A 19,028-nucleotide genomic window follows, 5' to 3' on the forward strand; every position below is an offset into this window, starting at 1 on the left:
GATCATTCAATTGAGAGTAGGAAATCTATCATTTCTCCTACTAGTGTAAGCCCAACATTTGCTAAATCAAGGAGGGTGGATTTGGACTAAGCTTGGATACTTTGTCTCCCTTCCAACGTGAAGTAATGGAAAACAATGATGCATAAGTGTCTTGGTGTTTTTTGTTAAGTTCTTGATAGCTTGTCTCTGGTGTTGTCATCAATCTAGCCATAAATCCCACATATTGTAAGAGGGCGACAGGGTGGAGAGGACTCCGCTAGCCTTAAGACAGTGATTGGGGTGGCTTTTCTTGTGATGTGTTGTGGTGAAATTTACGCAAGATATTTTGAACAAATACTAATCTCACTTTGATTTGTCATGACAGATTTGTAAGAAGGTATTAATGCAACAAGCACCCCCTCCCCCTTTCTCTCTCCTTCTTAAATATATAGTTGTGTTTGCTTGATCATTGCCGATACATTTCAAAGCAGCCCGAGCACTATCTCTATCTCTCTCTCTCTCTCTCTCTCTCGTGTTTTAGTGTGTGAGAGTGTTCCATTGGTGTTAGGGTTAGTGTAAATTCCTTGCTTGTTTGTGAGTTGCTCTAACGATTCTCCTCTTTTGCGTCCTAGTTCGCTCTTAAACTAGGTGGTGCCCCTTGTGTAGTTGGGATTTGGCTGTGGGTTTGTTGTTTTGGTTTGTGTTGTGTTGTGCCCCAGCCCCATTGAGCAGCACGGAAGCCTTGAAGGGTGTCTAGAGGTTGCTCTTCTTGTTGCCCGCCCCGGACCGCCTCAAATTGTTGCCCCCACGTAGGAACGGCTTGTGTATTTCTGTGTAGAATCAACCTTTAGCATAGTCAAGTAGTTTGCATGAATCACGAAAATTTGTAGGATCCCTTCATTCCCATTCCAAGGCAAAAGGTACACATAATTGTTAGTACTAAGTTGCAATTTCAACGTGTCATTCGTAGAATTTTGGGTCCTCTTAGGTTGGCCGAGATAAACGCTTCAGTAAATCCTTTTATTTTGCCTCTCATTAGGTACGACCTTAGTTTGGACGTCTATATTTTTGTTTTGTTTTAAGCATTAGGTCATGCATAGACCATGGATAATGTCCCAGGAATAGAGGTTTTCCCCTTCCATTTCACTCCACACATTAGAATAAACATTGCAATTAGTAGGAAAATCCATTTTCAACAACGTATGGTGTTCATGTTTGGTGCCCAAAGAGTAGGAGAAATTCTCGCATCACCAAACCCTGTCATCCTACCTCTTATTGATTATCATAGGTCGTTTGATGTGAATATCTTTATTTTGTTGTAGAATAGATTGCAAGCTAGAAAACATTATTGTGTAAATCTTTTTCAGAAAGAAAAACAAAACGGGTGTCACTTTGAAATCAATTCAATGGAAAGCCAACGCCAAATGTTTGGATATCCTCTTTTCTTTGGAGAGCCTGGAGAGGATGCAGAATTATTTTTAGCAAATTTCAAGATGTCTTGCCGTATCAAGAGGATAGTAACCGATCAAGAACGTGTAGAAATGTTTGAGGTGGTCCTTAGGAAAGATGCTAGTACTTGGTTTGACTCTTTGCCTGAGGAAGTTAAGGGGAATTACACAGAAGTTTTGAATCGTTTTAAGAGATACTTCTTTGATCCCCAAAACACTCAAAAACTATGGCAAGACATTGTTTCTCATAAGCAAAAAGACTTAGATGACTACTACTTGTACAAGCAAGAGTTTCTACGTCTTTGGGCTCTATGGATACGAAATGTTGCTAACCCTGGTGATGGTGCAGAATTTTTAAAGAAGGAGAGGTTCATAGCCGGACTCTTTCCTGACCTTAAGGTAAAAGTTGAGGCGGGTGCACTTGCTACTTTTGATGCAGCGGAAACTAGGACTGCTGAGAAGTATAGGAAACTCAAGTGCTTAAGGGGAGAGGTTCCAATAGAAGTTCTTAGACCCAAAGGTAAGTCACAAGCATCAACATCTAGGGAGCTTCCTGATGTAACAGCTGAAGTGATTGAGAAGTTAAATGAATCTTTAAGCAGCCTGTCAATTCACCTTGCACAAGCTGTAGGTCCAAAGGGACAAGCAAAGAAGTCAGAAGAGAGAGAGCCACGAACTAGGAGAGTCTTGCAATGTTGGAATTGCGGAGAGTCTGGACATGGGATGTATAATTGTCCTTGGCCCCGTAGAGAGCCAGGGAGACCTAACTTGAATTACCCAGTGATGAATGCAGGAGAAGGAGCTGGTCAACAACCAAGGCTTCTACAAAGGCCAAATGGATCAAGACCACCTCCACAAGGGGTAGAAGGAGTTCCACCTTTGCCAGATCCAAATGTGCATGTGGTAGAGGTGACAAATTCAAATGAGGTTGACATGGAAGCCAATGGCATTAAGCGTGGCCGAGGGAAAGGTAAAGAGAAAGAAGGAGTCACATCACAGAGTGACCATGGACAAGGCAAAAAGGCAAAGGAGACCAAGGAAACCAAGAGGACTCGACGTCGTATCAACCTCCAAGACTTCCCTCTTGGACATGGTATGGCTCCGTACAACTTGTTGGAAGACATGAGAGGTAAGGGTCCTGATATTTCATGGCCTCAATTTCTCGCATTATGTCCACAAGTAAGGAGGGATTTAACAAGGGCAGTTAGCACTAGGAGAAAGGTAAAAGAGAGTGTGCCTGTTGTAAAAATTGCACAAGCTGAAATGAATGAGGACATTACACCGGTGCTAGACTGTTACATCAAAGGAAGATTGGTTAGGAAAGGTCTAGTGGATGGGGGTGCACAAATTTGCATCATGACAGAGGGACTCATGCAAAGACTAGGCATGCACATCCATGAGACACCTGAAATCAAAGTGAAAATGGCAAACAATAGCAAGGCTAGGTGCGTAGGCATTTGTAAAAATGTTTTTGTGGAGGCCTTTGGCATTAAGAAGGCAGTGGATTTCTATGTCATGTCTACCAAGGGAAATGGTTACCCATTTATCCTAGGAAGACCATGGCTAATGAAAATGCGAGCTTTGCAGGATTGGGAGAGTGGAAAGCTAATTTGCAGGAATGACAATCACAAGAAGGTTGTCTTTGATATGAAGGAGCAACGCCAAGAGGAGCTCCATGAAGAATCATCTCGAAGTGAGACGGAAGAAGATTGGTCTGAAAACACTTCAGAAGAAGAAAGTAGCAGCAGCATTACTGAAGAGGAGTCCTCCATTGAAGTCATGGGGGTAAGGTTTAAGCCAAACAACCAGGAGACTTCTTCTCGAGGCTTGGAGGAGGTAGGTCCTCAAGAGAACGAAGGTGTTCAAGATGAAGGGATGCTAGAAGGTATTCTATCAACAACACTTACAAAGGATGAAAGAGAGGAGTTCAAATGTGTGCTAAGGAAATTTCCTAGGATTTTTGCTAAAGACTACACCGATGTGCATGGAGTAGATGCTGTTCAACACAAAATTGAGTTGAAGCCAGAGGCCACACCTAAGGCTCAGAAGCTACGAAGGCTAGGAGTCATCAAGGAGCAGGCTTTACTCAAGGAGGTAAGAAAGCTTCTAGCAGCAGGTTTCATTTATCCAGTGGAGAATTCAGAGTGGGTCTCTCCCGTTGTTGTCACTCCTAAGAAAAACGGAAAGTGGAGGGTGTGTGTGGATTACCGTCCACTCAATGAGGCAACAAAAAGAGATCACTTTCCCCTCCCATTTCAGGATGAGATACTAAATGAGGTAGCTGGTCATGAGAAGTACACTATGTGTGATGGCTACTTAGGTTACTTTCAAATAGGTATCGCATTGGAAGATCAATTGAAAACAACCTTTATCACTCCTTGGGGTTGTTATGCTTTTAGAGTCATGCCATTTGGACTGACAAATGCTCCTGCAATATTCCAACGTTTCATGAACATGGTGTTTCAAGCATTCTTTGGAAAGTCAATTAGGGTGTTCATTGATGATTTCTGCATTTATAGCTCAAAATCATTGCATCTACAAAGGGTAGAAGAAGGTTTAAAGAAGCTCTACGACATGGGAGGTCAACTCAACCCCAACAAGTGCCACATAGGTGAGGATGAAGTGATCTTGCTCGGTCACAAGGTTTCCTATAAAGGCATTGAGGTGGATCCTTCAAAGGCAAAGTCTCTTATTGAGCTCCCATCACCGAAGAGTCTTAAGGAGGTCATCTCTTTCATTCAGAAGGTGAAGTATATGTCACGCTTCATTCACTTAGCCTCGGAGTTGCTGCATCCTTTGCAAAAGTTGACACAACAAGTAGAATTTTCATGGTCTGATGAGCTTGAAGAGTATTTTTGTAACATTAAAGTCATTTTGTCAGAGCTACCAACACTCATGCCTCCTTGTTGGGAGTACACATTCTTTGCTAGCTCTAGTGTTGGAAGGGAAACAATTGGTGCTGTGTTGCTACAACAAGATCCCCACAGTACAAGGATGCGACCCATCTACTTTGCTAGTAGGGTCATGAATGCTTTGGAGAGAGACTACACAGAAGCAGAACTCATGATGCTTTCTCTCATGTTTGCGGTGAGACAGTTTAGATCCTACCTGCTACCAAAACCTTTTGTAATTCTCACTGCAGAGAATTTGTTCCCTTGGGTGTCATCTCAAATGAATCTTAGTACTAGGATCTCAAAGTGGATTATGGAGTTGCAAGAGTTTCAATACTCTTTCAAGGAAGAAGATAGTGTGCGTGCACAATTGGCAGGGATTCTCACTTATAGGGTGCATGAAAAGGAGATTAAGGTGCCTGAAGTAAAGACCCTACCATTACCACCACCAACAAGTATTCCTAATGATTTTACCTTGTTCTTTGATGGAGCTTTTCGTCGAGCCACAGGAAAAGCAGGGGGAGGGCTAGTGTTGCTCAACCCAAGTGGAGAGGTGGTCATGAAAGAGAAGTTCAATCTACCAAGTTCAGCTAGCAACAATGAAGCAGAATACGACACACTAATTCATGGTTTGAAGATGTGCATTGGCCAAGGGATACAACGCCTCATGGTAAAGGGAGATGCACTTCTCATTGTTAAACAGATTTTAGGCATTTGGGCATGCAAGAATGAAATCTTACGGACAAAAGTTCATGCCATTCGTAGATTGTTTAATCAATTTGAAGAAGTGCAACTATATCATATTCCTAGGAAACAGAATGAAGATGCCGATTTACTTGCACAGCAAGTAGTTACATGTGTTGAGAAAGAAGTGCAGGTCATCATGGTGGCAGCAACTGTCAAGCAACCGAGATACCAGGGATTGGAGTCATTGACTCCCATTATTAGCTACATTTTGGAGGGCGAGTTTCCACAAGACTTCACGAAGGCTCAGAAGAGGAGACTCATGAAGAAGGCAAGCGCATATCTCTTCCTAGAAGGCTCCCTCTATCAAAGAGGGAGGGATCAAGTATGCAGAAGAGTACCAACTATTGAGGAAATTCCAGCCATTCTAAAAGGTTTGCATAAAGAAGCATGTGGTGGTCATTTTGCCCAAGAATTAACTGTGAAGAAGATTTTGCTTGCGGGGTATATTTGGCCAAGTCTGCATGTGGATGTCCAACATTTGTGTAAAAGTTGTCACAATTGTCAGGTAAATGGGAATAGAAGATTGGTTTATGGTCCAAGGCAAATCGTGCTTGCAAATGGACCCTTTGAAAAGTGGGGCATTGATGCTATGGGTCCTCTGCCTAGGACAAAAAATGGTAAACTCTACATTCTAGTGGTTGTAGACTATATGACTAGGTGGGTGGACGCACAAAGTGTGGCAAAGGTAAATGAGAGGACAGTGAGCAAATTTGTCTACACTCACATTCGTTGTAGATTTGGCACACCTTTGGAGATTGTTTCTGATAATGGTCCAGGTTTTAGAAAGGGATTGCTCACAGAGTCTGTGAAGAACTTCACATTCTACATCGTCATAGTACACCCTACTATCCCCAATCAAATGGTTTGGTAGAAAAGGCTAATGGTGTCATTGCAGGCATCATTAGAAAGATGGTGAAAAACAAGACAAAGTTGTGGGATGACTTCTTGGATGGTGCCTTGTGGGCGTATCGAACCACATATAGGGAAGCCACGGAGTTCACACCATTTCACTTGGTCTATGGTCAAGAGGCTTTACAACCAATTGAGCTAAACATTTCAACAATGCGACTTCATGGCAAATCAGCACAAGATGATCAAGAAGCATGGATGGATCGACTTCTTACCTTAGCTGAGCTTGAGTGGAAAAGAGAAGCACAATACGAGTGCTATAAGAGGAAAGCCACACAGACAAAGGAGAAGCTTGACAAGAAACTGAAGGACAAAGGCATCAATGAAGGAGATCTTGTGCTAAGGTATGACAATCGACTCGATAATCGTTTTGATGCCAAATTTGAAACAAGATGGCAAGGGCCATACATAGTCAAGAAGGCTTTCAATTCAACTTACTATCAGCTTATGGACTTGAATGGTAAAGAGCACTCCAGAAAAGTAAACGGGTATCGCTTGAAGCCCTATTTGAGTCGCCTTCTACCAAAGGATCTACCAAAGATCTGTCAAAATGCCACTGTCTCATGTAAGTATTGTTACATGAAGCATGAGTGTAACTCTAGCCAAAATTCTGAGGGGCCAAACAATGAAGATCTTGTCAAGGACTCTGAAGCACTCTTTTTGGAAAAGATTCTTTATGATGCTACATGAATATACCATCATCCTGGGGGAGGGCTAATGATAGCCGTTTTTCGGCTTTTTGTAATTGCCATAGTGAGTTATCTCACCCTATCAAATCACTCAAACACTGTGGTTACCCTCACCCTTTCACTGTATATAGGTGCGTGTGAGTTAGGGGACTTTTCCCATATCTCCTTACTGAAATAAAAAACCCTCAATTAGCTAGTCATTGGGCTAGTTGAGCGAAAAAAATAAAAAAAATAAAAAATATAAGTATATTATGGCCCATGCGTATGTAAATATTTCTTTGTCTATAGGGCCTAAATAAAAGATATTTTCATAATTATTTTGGTATTTATTTAAATATTTCTACCTAGGTGTGTGTTATTTATGCTCTGTACATTGCCTCACCATTACCACAATTTTTTCTTACCATTTTTCATATTCTTTATTCCATCTAGAAATATTTTCATGTAAGCTTCTCTTATATTTGGTGTAATTCCACCCCAACAAAAATCCAAAAAAACTAGTTTTATTTATGTGTATATTTTTTCACTATTGTGATTTTTCCCTTCCTACATCTATTTTGTTTTTTTTTCTAAAAAACTAGAACACCAAAAATATTTATCTTTTTATAGTAGCCTCATAATGAGAGAGATTTCTTTTGACCCCTTTATATTTTTTCCACTTATATTATTTATATTTGACATGTACATATTTTTTAGACCCCTCAATATTTGATTTTCTTAGTTGTACTATTCACTTATATCATAATCTCAACAATATCTTCAATTATAGACCTACCAAATAAGCTCAAGGGTAGGTGGAATGCATACATGCACTATGGAGGGCTCACTCTTGGAGGTATTCAAAAGAATCATCCAAAGAAGGACCCCACAAGGACCTTGTGCAGTGGAAAAAAACGATCGACTTTGCTGAATTTTTAAAGTTCACTTGCTCTCCGAATTTGAAAAGGTGATACAAACAAAAGTTGTAGCTCGTGGGCTGAACTTTTGCCTCAAAGTTTTTCATATTTTTTTGAGTTACGAGCTGTGAGCTATTATTTTATTAGTGGACCCCAGTTTTCCCATGCTATGCAGCCACACTCTCTCTTCCACTTTATCATTTTCCTCTTTCACACACACTTCTCCACTCATCATCCCCACCTCTCTCACCACTCCTCTCTGCACCCTACTCACCTTCTCCTCAACCTTGAAGAATAAGAGAAACCATGGTAAACTCATACCTCCCACACACAATTCCATTCCAAAATTGACCACCTAGCTAGTCTCATTTTTCCTCCTCCAATTTACCCATATCTATAAAAAAAACCACAAAATTCAGCCTCTTCTCTTAAAAGACAGCATCATGGTGGTTGATTACTCAGCTTCAATTACCTTGTCTCTCAAGGAAGGTCAAGAGTGGAGAAAAAATGTACCGTCAAAGATAGTGGACCGTCAACAAGCGTCAAAATTGGCCCTACTCAAGACACTTGGAGCATCAACCTTGTAAGAAATCCACCTTTTCTTACCTCTTAAGAGTTTTTCTTCCTTATTTGTATCCTACATGGATACTCCCATTGTAAATATCCAATTCCATTTGTAAATTAATACTAACTCTACTAACACTAACCCACTATGAAAAGTCCTATCACCTCCATTTCTCTCCTCTCTCTTTCCCCACCAACTTCTTGATAATTCCAAGCAAAAGAAATTAGATAAATTGCTGAAAATCTAACCCAACCATGGTTAGAGGAGTAACCCTAGCCTTCAAAATTGCTATAAAAGGAGGGTGTAGCTAGCACAAAAGGGGGAGCCATAAGCAAGAGCACTATGCTATAGCCTGAGAAGCCAAGCTCAACCTCTCTAGAAGGAGCTTTTGAGTGGAAGCTCATTGTCTTATGCATGTGCATGTGTTGTAATGGGGGATTAGCAAGGGAACTCTATGCCATTGTAAGAGAGAGAGTGATCATTCAATTGAGAGTAGGAAATCTATCATTTCTCCTACTAGTGTAAGCCCAACATTTTCTGAATCAAGGAGGGTGGATTTGGACTAAGCTTGGATACTTTGTCTCCCTTCCAACGTGAAGTAATGGACAACAATGATGCGTAAGTGTCTTGGTGTTTTTTGTTAAGTTCTTGATAGCTTGTCTCTGGTGTTGTCATCAATCTAGCCATAAATCCCACATACTGTAAGAGGGCGACAGAGTGGAGAGGACTCCCCTAGCCTTAAGACAGTGATTGGGGTGGCTTTTCTTGTGATGTGTTGTGGTGAAATTTACGCAAGCTATTTTGAACAAATACTAATTTCACTTTGATTTGTCATGACAGATTTGTAAGAAGGTATTAATGCAACAAGCACCCCCTCCCCCTTTCTCTCTCCTTCTTAAATATATAGTTGTGTTTGCTTGATCATTGCCGATACGTTTCAAAGCAGCCGGAGCACTATCTCTCTCTCTCTCTCTCTCTCTCTCTCTCTCTCTCTCTCTCTCTCTCTCTCTCTCTCTCTCTCTCTCTCTCTCTCTCTCTCTCTCTCTCGTGTTTTAGTGTGTGAGAGTGTTGCATTGGTGTTAGGGTTAGTGTAAATTCCTTGCTTGTTTGTGGGTTGCTCTAACGATTCTCCTCTTTTGCGTCCTAGTTCACTCTTAAACTAGGTGGTGCCCCTTGTGTAGGTGGGATTTGGCTGTGGGTTTGTTGTTTTGGTTTGTGTTGTGTTGTGCCCCAGCCCCATTGAGCAGCACGGGAGCCTTGAAGGGTGTCTAGAGGTTGCTCTTCTTGTTGCCCGCCTCGTACCGCCTCAATGCTATCGGACCCTTACCTATGACTAGAAAAAGAAATGCTTACATCTTGAGAGCAGTGGATTATTTGTCACAATGGGCAGAAGCCAAGGCTATCAAATAGATTACCAGTAAAGAGATGGGAAAATTTGGTGTATCACTAGAGCTACTTTATGATAGAGGACCAGGAATTAGAGGAAAATTGTTTGATTTCTTATGCAAAAATCTCAATATACATCATAGTTATAGTTCTCCCTATTATCCATAATGCAATGGTCTTAATGAAAGATTCAATGGAGAGTTGGTAAAGATCTTGACAAAGATGACTCAGACACACAGGAAGACTTGGGAATGAGAGTTGCCTTGTGCGTTATGGGCCTACAGAACTGTTATCAAGAAGAGCACAAGATTTTCCCCTTACCACTTGGTCTATAGAGCAAGGAAGGTTTTTTTCCAATTGAAGTGGAAATCACTGCTCTCAAGTTATTGTCATTGGAAGATGAGGAGCAAACAAATGCGTGGCAGAAAAGGTTATTGGATTTACAATTCTTGCAATTGGATGGATTTTTAGCTTTGGGTTACTATGAGGAAGTGTCAAGAAAGGCTCAACTAAAAGCCAATGAATGCGTAGAGGATAAGAAAATTGAAAAGGGTGATTTGGTGTTGCGATACAATGGTAAATTGGACAATACCTTTCAGAAGAAATTTCAAATCGAATGGGAACGTCCGTTTACTGTTGTAAGCAAATTTGAAAATGGCACATATCAGCTGGCCGACTTAAATGGTGCACATCATAAATATCGTGTTAATGGTTATAGATTGAAGAAGTATCTGGCACGTTTGATGACAATTGTGACTGATGAAATGCTATGAATAGAAGGAGACAATGTGGAGACATCTGAAAATGTGGATGAGGTTTCTGGGGATGAAATGCAGTAGCTATTCACCCTAGGACCTCTGCTTGTTATGAATGACTAACTTCCTTCTTGTTTTCATGCTAACTCGTGCATTGTTGATATAATTTTTGGTCTTGTAAACATTATATGAATGCAATGGTAGCATATTGAGTTTTTCTTTTCACAACCAATCAATAAGCTAGTAACCCTAAGAAATAAGCTAGCTGGCTTAACCAACTTGTTGATAGTAATCAGCATACAATGTATCTATTTGCTAGTGAACGCCAAAGCCATATATACATAGTGCACAGAGAGAGACACAAAAACAACTTTACGATAAAATTGCATTTTTTGAAGCAAGAAGTGTATTGAGAATCCAATGGTTACAACTTAAAAGTTGAAGGGAATGCTATTACAAAGTTCTTCATATCTTTCTGGGGTTATTGTGTACACATGCCTTCTCCTTGGGATCCTATCCGTAGGTACTTTGATACATCGTATTATATCTAAAAGTAGGTGGACAATGGGATGCTTGTGGTTTAGCTTGAAGGTGTATGCATCCAATTGCTTGTAATACAATTCTAACACAACATATGAGACTCTATAAATTACTTTTCTCCATTCATCAATGTACCCCTTCTCCAGATTCTCCCTTGCTACAACACACTTGACCAGGTAGAAATTCACATCCTCGCCATTGGTTGAAGCATCTGGATTTACATCAAATGTGATGCTGGTGTAGCCAAAGCGTGTCGACCCTAGCAGAGGTCAAGTGTGGATATGGATACTCACAAGGACATGGCAAAGGGCTAGAGAAGGTGTGGAAGGCGTGGGCAGGCAAGTGGCAACGGGATGTATGCTTTATGTGGTTTTTTAGACCATATGGGCTCCAGAGAGGGACTGACAAGGTGATCGGTAAAGGATGTCCAAAGTGCTAGTTTTTGGCTTTCATATGTAGAGCTTGAAGTGTTGAAGGAGTAGGTCCTACGGCTCGTCAAATAGAGTTTTAGATTGCAAGATATTGGAGTTGGAAGTTGAAGTGCATTGAAGATGTAACATTTAATGCCCTAAAACCTTGTGTGTAGCAGAAATTATCATGAACATAGTGGAAATTCCATTAGAATAGATTCCTAATGAGAATTACAAGGGTTCTTGGGTGGAGAGAGCAACAAAAAGCATAACACCTAGTTAGATAGCATGAAAAGTACTTTCAAAAGAGAGAGAAATTAAACTATTGACAACAGTTGAGGACCGTATTTGCATGGAGCCGGTCCCCCCCTCCAAAAGGCTTTGTATTATGGTTTCTCCCATCAAGAGAGACATTGTACAATACAATTCTTGTGTTCCTTCAAGACTAGCTAGTGCAATGAGGATGAAAGCTTCATGCACTAAGCAAAACACTTAGCAAAACAGAACATCAATTATCTCCATCTCAGACCCAAGACCTCACACACCTTCAAAGATGGTGAGAGCTAGTAGGGTATGAGAGTAGATTGAGAAGAAGAAGGAGTATTCTTACAAAAAAGATGTACATCTCCTCACATAATCACTCATATTAGCATATCTTAACTTAGTAATTAGCATGGTAGAAGAGATGATCATGCATTGAAGCTTGGCTCTTGGTTAGATTTGCATCACAAAGCCAAGAGTTGTTGGTGTAGGCCTCCCTTCTCACAAGCTTGGAGTAGGTGATAAGCTTTCCATTAAAGCTTGAGAAGCAGAGAGAGTATTCTTTACTTCACACATAAGATTGTGTGAGTGTGTGTGTGATAATTAATGCCTTGCAAAAATCAGCCCCCTCTCTCTCTTGGTCGACCCCTCTTGCTATTTGCTCATGCTCTACTCTCATTGGACCTCCCCAGGCCTAGCCAGTGGTAATTAAGCAGTATAAGTGATAGCCTTCTGATACATGTCCCCTTTCCCCTTTTGTGAGAGCTTTAGGTAATTTAATAATTCAACTAAACTCTCATTGGACCCCTTTGCCTCCTGGCCAATAGGAATCAGGCAAGCCATTGGGCTGCTGAATGCTCATTGGACCCCTTGGGAGACTGTCCAATAGTCTTCTAGCAGACTTAATTCTCATTGTTTCTTTTATTAAGTGTTTTTAAAATTAAACTAGATTTACTCTAGCCTAATTCTCATTGGTCCACCTCCAAGGCCATCCCATAGGAATTGGGTACACCTTGTGGGCAACTGGGCTAGGGAGCTTGTGTGTGTGTGTGTGTGACTTTCTCTCTCATCCCCTACAAGCTAGGCTCTCCCCCTCCTATGTAGGGATTTGAAAAGACTTTTGGGACACACACAAAGCATCCAATTCCCCCCATGGTTGACCTTTGGACACAACCTTTGAATTTTGGAACCTTAGCATTTTGGAAGTCTTAATGGGCTGAACCTTAGGGTATTTTTAGCCCATTGTTGCACATGGCTCTTTTGCAGATGGCCCCCCCTTTGGATCCCTACTGTGGCCGGTCTGCTAGCTTAACCAATATTCTAGCTTTTTCTCCTCAGGCACTTCCCCATATTAAATGATCAGTTTAACATGAGAAAATCATTTAGGAGAATTAGATATTGATTATTATGACATTACCTCTCTCTTGAAATCATAGTCGTCCTCGACTATGGTGTAGAGAAGATAAAGCATATTCATGAGTCCTTTTCTTAGCAGGTAGAGGATCTATTTGTTACCCTACGACATCATTCCACAATGGATGACTAGTCCATTTGGCGCTTGAGAGCTTGAGGCTGCCACAAGCATGTCTGCACATTAGTCCTATCAATCTTCCATAGTAGAGTGACAAGCTCTACTTGGTGTTTGGGAGACGTCGTCTCCGCAAACTTGATCTAAGCATGCATACTACTTCATTTTTGTGCACAATAAAGAAAAAGAGAGTCTTATAAGACAAAAACTTTGATCATTTTGTACATTTTGTACGTTTGCTTACTCTTGGGAAGCATTGTAAGCATTGACAAGGTTTAGGTTATCCTTTAATTGTATGCATTGCATCCATCTAGCATCTTCAAAAGGATAATTCTTAAACTTAATAAGATATCGTCGCAGATAGTCTTACCGCCTCTTAGTACCTTGTCTTCATGTCGGAGAATGGACTTCGGCTGTAGCACCTCCTCTTGGTCCTCGATCTCCGGTGGGTCTTCAGTAGTTGGTTCTTGAGGTGTCTCTCCTTTGTAAGGCTTTAATAGGCTCACATGGAAAGCATTGTGTATGAGCCAATGATTGGGAAACTTGAGTTGATAAGCCATCTCATTGATTGGCCTAAGAATCTGGAAGGGACCATAGTACCTTTTTGCTAGTTTAGCATAGTACTTTTGGTGTCCCGTAGGATTCTTGCCCGTCGTGTGCCTTAATCGAGCCTTGGGAAATTTTAATAAGACCCAATCGTTTTCCTTAAAGGCATGGGCTCTTCTGTGCTTGTCAGCAGCAGCCTTTTGCCTTTGTTGTGAGATAGAGATAGCATCCTTAATCTTTTGAAAAGATTCTTGTAGGTCTCGGCTATACCCATCTGCAGTGAAGATCTTCCCATGTACCTTAAGTAGCAAGGGCTTTTTTGATCTTCTCTCAATTACCTCAAAAGGTGATTTTCCCGTGGAAGTATGTACAGTGTTATTGTAAGCATACTCCACTAAGGGTAAGTACTTCTTCCATTGGGATCTTTGATCTACTTCCGGTACATAGGATTTTTGTAGATCGAGAATTGTTAGGTTAGCTATTTCACTTTGGCCATCCGTTTGTAGATGATAGGACGAAGAGAAGTTTAGCCTTGTCCCTAAATTCTCAAAGAGACCCTTCCAGAAATTACTGGTCATTCTAGGATCTCTATCCGACACTATGGACATTGGCAAGCCATGGTACTTGAAAATTTGTGAAATGAAGAGGGTTGCCATTTGATGGGCGATAGTATTTTTGACAGGTATAAAATGAGCTTGTTTACTGAACCTGTCTACTATCGTCCATATTCTAGTATTCCCATGGATAGACTTAGGCAATCCAAAGATAAAATCCATGGATATGCTCTCCCATGGTGAATTAGGGATTGGCAAGGGTTGAAGCAATCCAAGTTTCTTCCCTCTGTCAAATTTTGTCTTTTGGCATACCACACATTTAGAAACATACTCTTGTATGTTCACTTTCATGGTAGGCCAATAGAAATATATTTTAATTCCCTTTAAGGTAGATTGAATCCCTCTATGCCCCGCATAAGGTGGAGCATGCGATTCATACATTACTTTCTCATGTAGTGAGTTAGTAACGCATAGTCTATTGCCATAGAGAAGATAACCATCTTGTAAAGTAAATGGTTCTTCTTTATTCCCTAATGCAAGGGCTGAAATCACATCTCTAAAATCGGGATGAATAGCATACTCATCTATCATTGAAGATAGATCATTGTGAGTTGCTATGGAAACCGCATTCACTCTCGGCCGTCTTGAGAGTGCATCAGCTACTTGATTATGCTTGCCAGCAATGTGAGCAATATGAAAATCAAATTGCGAAAGGAGATTTACCCACCTCATTTGTTTGTCGGAGAGCTTGGTCTGCGTCATGAAGTACTTAAGACTTATGTGATCCTTTCGCAGAATGAAAGGAGTCTCCAATAAATAGTGCTTCCATGAGTGTAAGGCATGTAGAACTGCAAGGAGTTCCTTTTCATATATGCCTAGAGCTTGGTCAACAGGGTCGAGCCTTCGACTTTCATAGCCTATGGCGTGCCCTTCCTGAAGCAAAACAGCTCCAAGGAAATCACCACAAGCATCACATTGGACCTCAAATGGTTTTGAGAGATCCGGTAGTGTAAGCACAGTTGAGAGATAAGCTTTTCGAAAGCATTGTTCTCCTTAGCAGACCATGTATACCTAACGCTTTTCTTTCTTAGGTCATGTAATGGTCCCGCAATTTGTGAGAACTTTTCTATGAAGCGTCTATAATATGCACACATACCTACAAAGGTTCTTAGTTCATGAGGCCATCCTTTTATTACCTCTAACTTTGATGGATCCATTTGGATGCCATCTTGAGAGATAATGTGACCTAAATACTGAATCTCTTGCAAGAAAAAATCACTTTTCTTTCGATTAACATAAAGTTTACTCTCTCTTAAAACTTGAAATATTACCTGGAGGTGTTGCTTGTGTTCGTCTAATGAATTAGAGTAGGTGATAATATCATCAAAGAACACTTCAGTGAAGGTTCGATGAGGCCCGAATAGCTTCTCCATCAAGTGGTTGAATGTGGCCAGTGCATTGGTCAAGCCAAAAGGCATGACAATGTATTCATAAAGACCAAATGTGGTGTCTTTACAATGTCTTGATCAACTATCCTTATTTGATGATAGCCACTTTTTAGGTCAATCCTACTGAATTCGGTTGATCCTTGTAGCTTATCAAATAGGTCTTCTACCCGTTGTCGACGAATTTGCGGTCTTACCAGGAAAGCACCGGGCTTATGGCTGTGAGAGTTTGTGAGAGAACTCAAAAAAAAACTATTTAAAGGAGTTAAACCATAGATGCCATGGAAGGAAGTGCAATCAAAGAAGCCCCACTCTTTCTCTCTTGCACTCACACACACATAAAGAAAGAACACAAAAGAGAGTGTCAAAACAACACAAAGATAAAAACATCAAGGCTATGGTTATATCGTATCATGGGTAATATGAAAGGGTTAATAGATGATTTAATAGCATTCAATCTTGGCTGACCAAATAGGCTACAAATTGTTCTTTGGAATTGTAGTTTTGTGTTTACCATAATATATATATTTTTTCTAATGATTGGGATTAATTGTGTGTACAAATCCTCTTGGTTCATAGCAAAATAACTACGCTTACATCAAAAGAAAAGTTATAGTCTATGAGAGGTAGTATGATGGGATCTGGTGATAGAAGTATTTCATTGAGCCTTTCTAGACCAAAGAGAAACACTATACGTTGTTGAAAGTGTATTTACGGCTAATCCATACGTTAATTCTAATAGATCGTACGGAGTGAAAGCGATAGAAATTATCATCATGTGGGTTATTCATCTAGGATAGTATGTGAGAAATGTAGATATGAGAGAAGTGAAGAGATGAGAAGTTTCCCTCCCAAGCCCTATTCTTGCCCATAAGCAATAAGGATATTGCGGGGAGAGATGTACCTGTAGCAAGGAGAACCTAGAATTTGTAGAGAGGATGAATTACTAAGAATGAGAGAGATAGGTTTAGTTAAGGAGATGAGATTAGATATATATATATGTTGGATTAGAGATGAAAAAGAAAACAACAAGAAATCAAGAAAACATCAATGTAGAACACATCTTACTTGACAAACCCTTCGGCACCATTATTGATGGAGAGAGAAGAAGAGGAGAAAATTCAACTTTGATTGATACGCCAAGTCCAGGACCTTATTTGATTAGAGGTGATCTTCCAAGGATAGCATGCAAGAATGGCTAGTCTTCCTCTAGGAGAAAGTGTAGTCTTAGGCTTATGTTAATGGCTAAGTACAATTTGGAATTACTACTCACTCCCTCATGAATTCCTCTCATCAATGGATTGAATGCTTGAGTGGTTTTCAAAGAAGAAGAGGTCCCCTTTTATAGGTGAAGGGAACCCCCAAGGGTTTACACAAGAAGAGAAGAGCCAGTGTGAACAGAAACTGGAAAAGTTGGAAATAAGCTGTCCCTGCATGATGTGGGCAGACTGGGGTCTAGTATTTTGATCATATCTCCTTAATCGAGGCTCCAAATAAAAACGTAGAAATATGGGCAGAAACTTCAGCTCATTATGTACGACTTCATTTTTATATGCCTTTTCCAATTCAGATTGGAACCTTGTGTAAAAAAATCATCAAAATAGGGTACAGTTTTGGCAGCAAAAGTCTTCTTGTGGTCCCCTTAGCCTAGAACTTTATTTGATTCCAATGGACACCTCATGCCATATGAAAGCATGACATTTCTCCTTGACAAAGTTTTGTAATCATGCTTGCAATAATGCATTAAAATAAGTGTATCTTTGAAATCATGCCACCTAGTGTCCCACTAGGATTGATTCCCTCCTAGTAGCTTTTTAAAAAGAAATATAAGAAAAATATATAGAATATATATAGATTGGAAATTACCCTAGATATAGGATCTAGATAGGGTGTGAGATAATAATGAGATGGCAGAAAAAAAAGAATCAATGCTTTTTGCCCCAAGTTAAAGAGGCAGAGCTATTGACGCTTTTCCCATAGTAGTTTTTGATGGTAAAGTAAGAATATATTACCCTTGAGATAAATATAGGATGAGATAGAAATCTTATTATATAATTATGTATCTAAAAAGTTACAAGATAGATCTTGTAGCATGCGTTCCCACTTTGTACGTGTCACAGCACGACACCGTGGAACGGGAAACCTATTCTTGATAGTGATCCTATTTAGTGCTCTATAGTTGACACACATACGATATGTGCCGTCTTTCTTTTGCACTAAAAGCATAGGTGAGAAAAATGGAGATGATCTAGGCCTAACCATGCCCTTCTCAACTAAATCATGCACTTGCCTCATAATCTCCTCTTGTTGAGCTTGAGAAACTCTATAAGGAGGTTTGTTAGGCGGTGAACTTCCTAGAAGAAGTTCAATTGCATGGTCATCATTACTTCGTTTAGGAGGTAGCTCACAAGGGATGTCATCAATAAAGACATCTTGAAACCCCTTGAGAAAATTGGATAACTCTAATTCCTTTTGGTTGCTTTTATTTTCTTGTGCTAAAGCATTAGGTTCATTTTGAGAATCTTTAACAAAAATCATGTACACGGAAATAGAGCTCTTTATTGACTTGTTGAAAGCTGGTGTATGTACAATGGGGATAGTGTTACCCATTTCCTTAGCATCTATATACATGTCTTTTTCCCTAAACTTAAAGGATATTCTCCTTTCAGGGAATTTAACATTGATAGCCAGGCGATCAAACCATGCTGCCCCTAGGATTACATTTTCATGCTTGAGAGGAGAGATAAAGAAGTCCTCTTTGTCCAAATAGCTTTGGACATGAAGCCTCAATTTCCCGATTAAGGGAGTGACTGAAGCTTCTTGCCCCTTGAAAGCACTGTCTGCGGATAGAACATCTCCCATCTCATAGGCTTGTATGACTAGCTTGGTGGCCAACTCTATAGATATAAAATTGTGAGTAGAACCAAGGTCAAAGAGAATAAAAGCATCATGTTCTCTTACCTTTCCCCAAGCATGGAATAGAGGAGATCCTTTGTGGTGAGTTTGGTGAGTCTCATCCTCTTGGATTTCAACCAAGGTAGCTCTAGGAGGATCTTGCTGGTTGTTCTTTTGGGGCCAAGCACGGTACACATGCCCTTGTTCTCCGCACTTGAAACACCGGTTATCCTTACAATACGCTCAAGCTCTTCATGAGAGAGTCTGTTTTTACCTTTGGTCCTTCCCCTTAGGCTTGTTGTAACCCTTGTTTTCTATGGACTTATTATTTCTTTTAGCCCCCGTTTGGAAATTGATTCGAGAGGCCACCATAGTATGGTGTATTTCGCCCATATGGTACGTTGTCGTGCTGTGACATGTACATAGTGGGAACGCATGCTACAAGATCTATCTTGTATTTTTTTAGATACATAATTATATTTCCTATAGTGTACATATGCATATTTAAGTATAATAATAAGCCTTCTATCTCATCCTATTATCTTTCTCAAGGGTAACATATCCTTACTTTACCATCAGAAAAT

Source organism: Adiantum capillus-veneris, chromosome 2 (genome assembly GCF_014529385.1).
Source record: "Adiantum capillus-veneris isolate H3 chromosome 2, ASM1452938v2, whole genome shotgun sequence".
Taxonomy (NCBI): Eukaryota; Viridiplantae; Streptophyta; class Polypodiopsida; order Polypodiales; family Pteridaceae; genus Adiantum; species Adiantum capillus-veneris.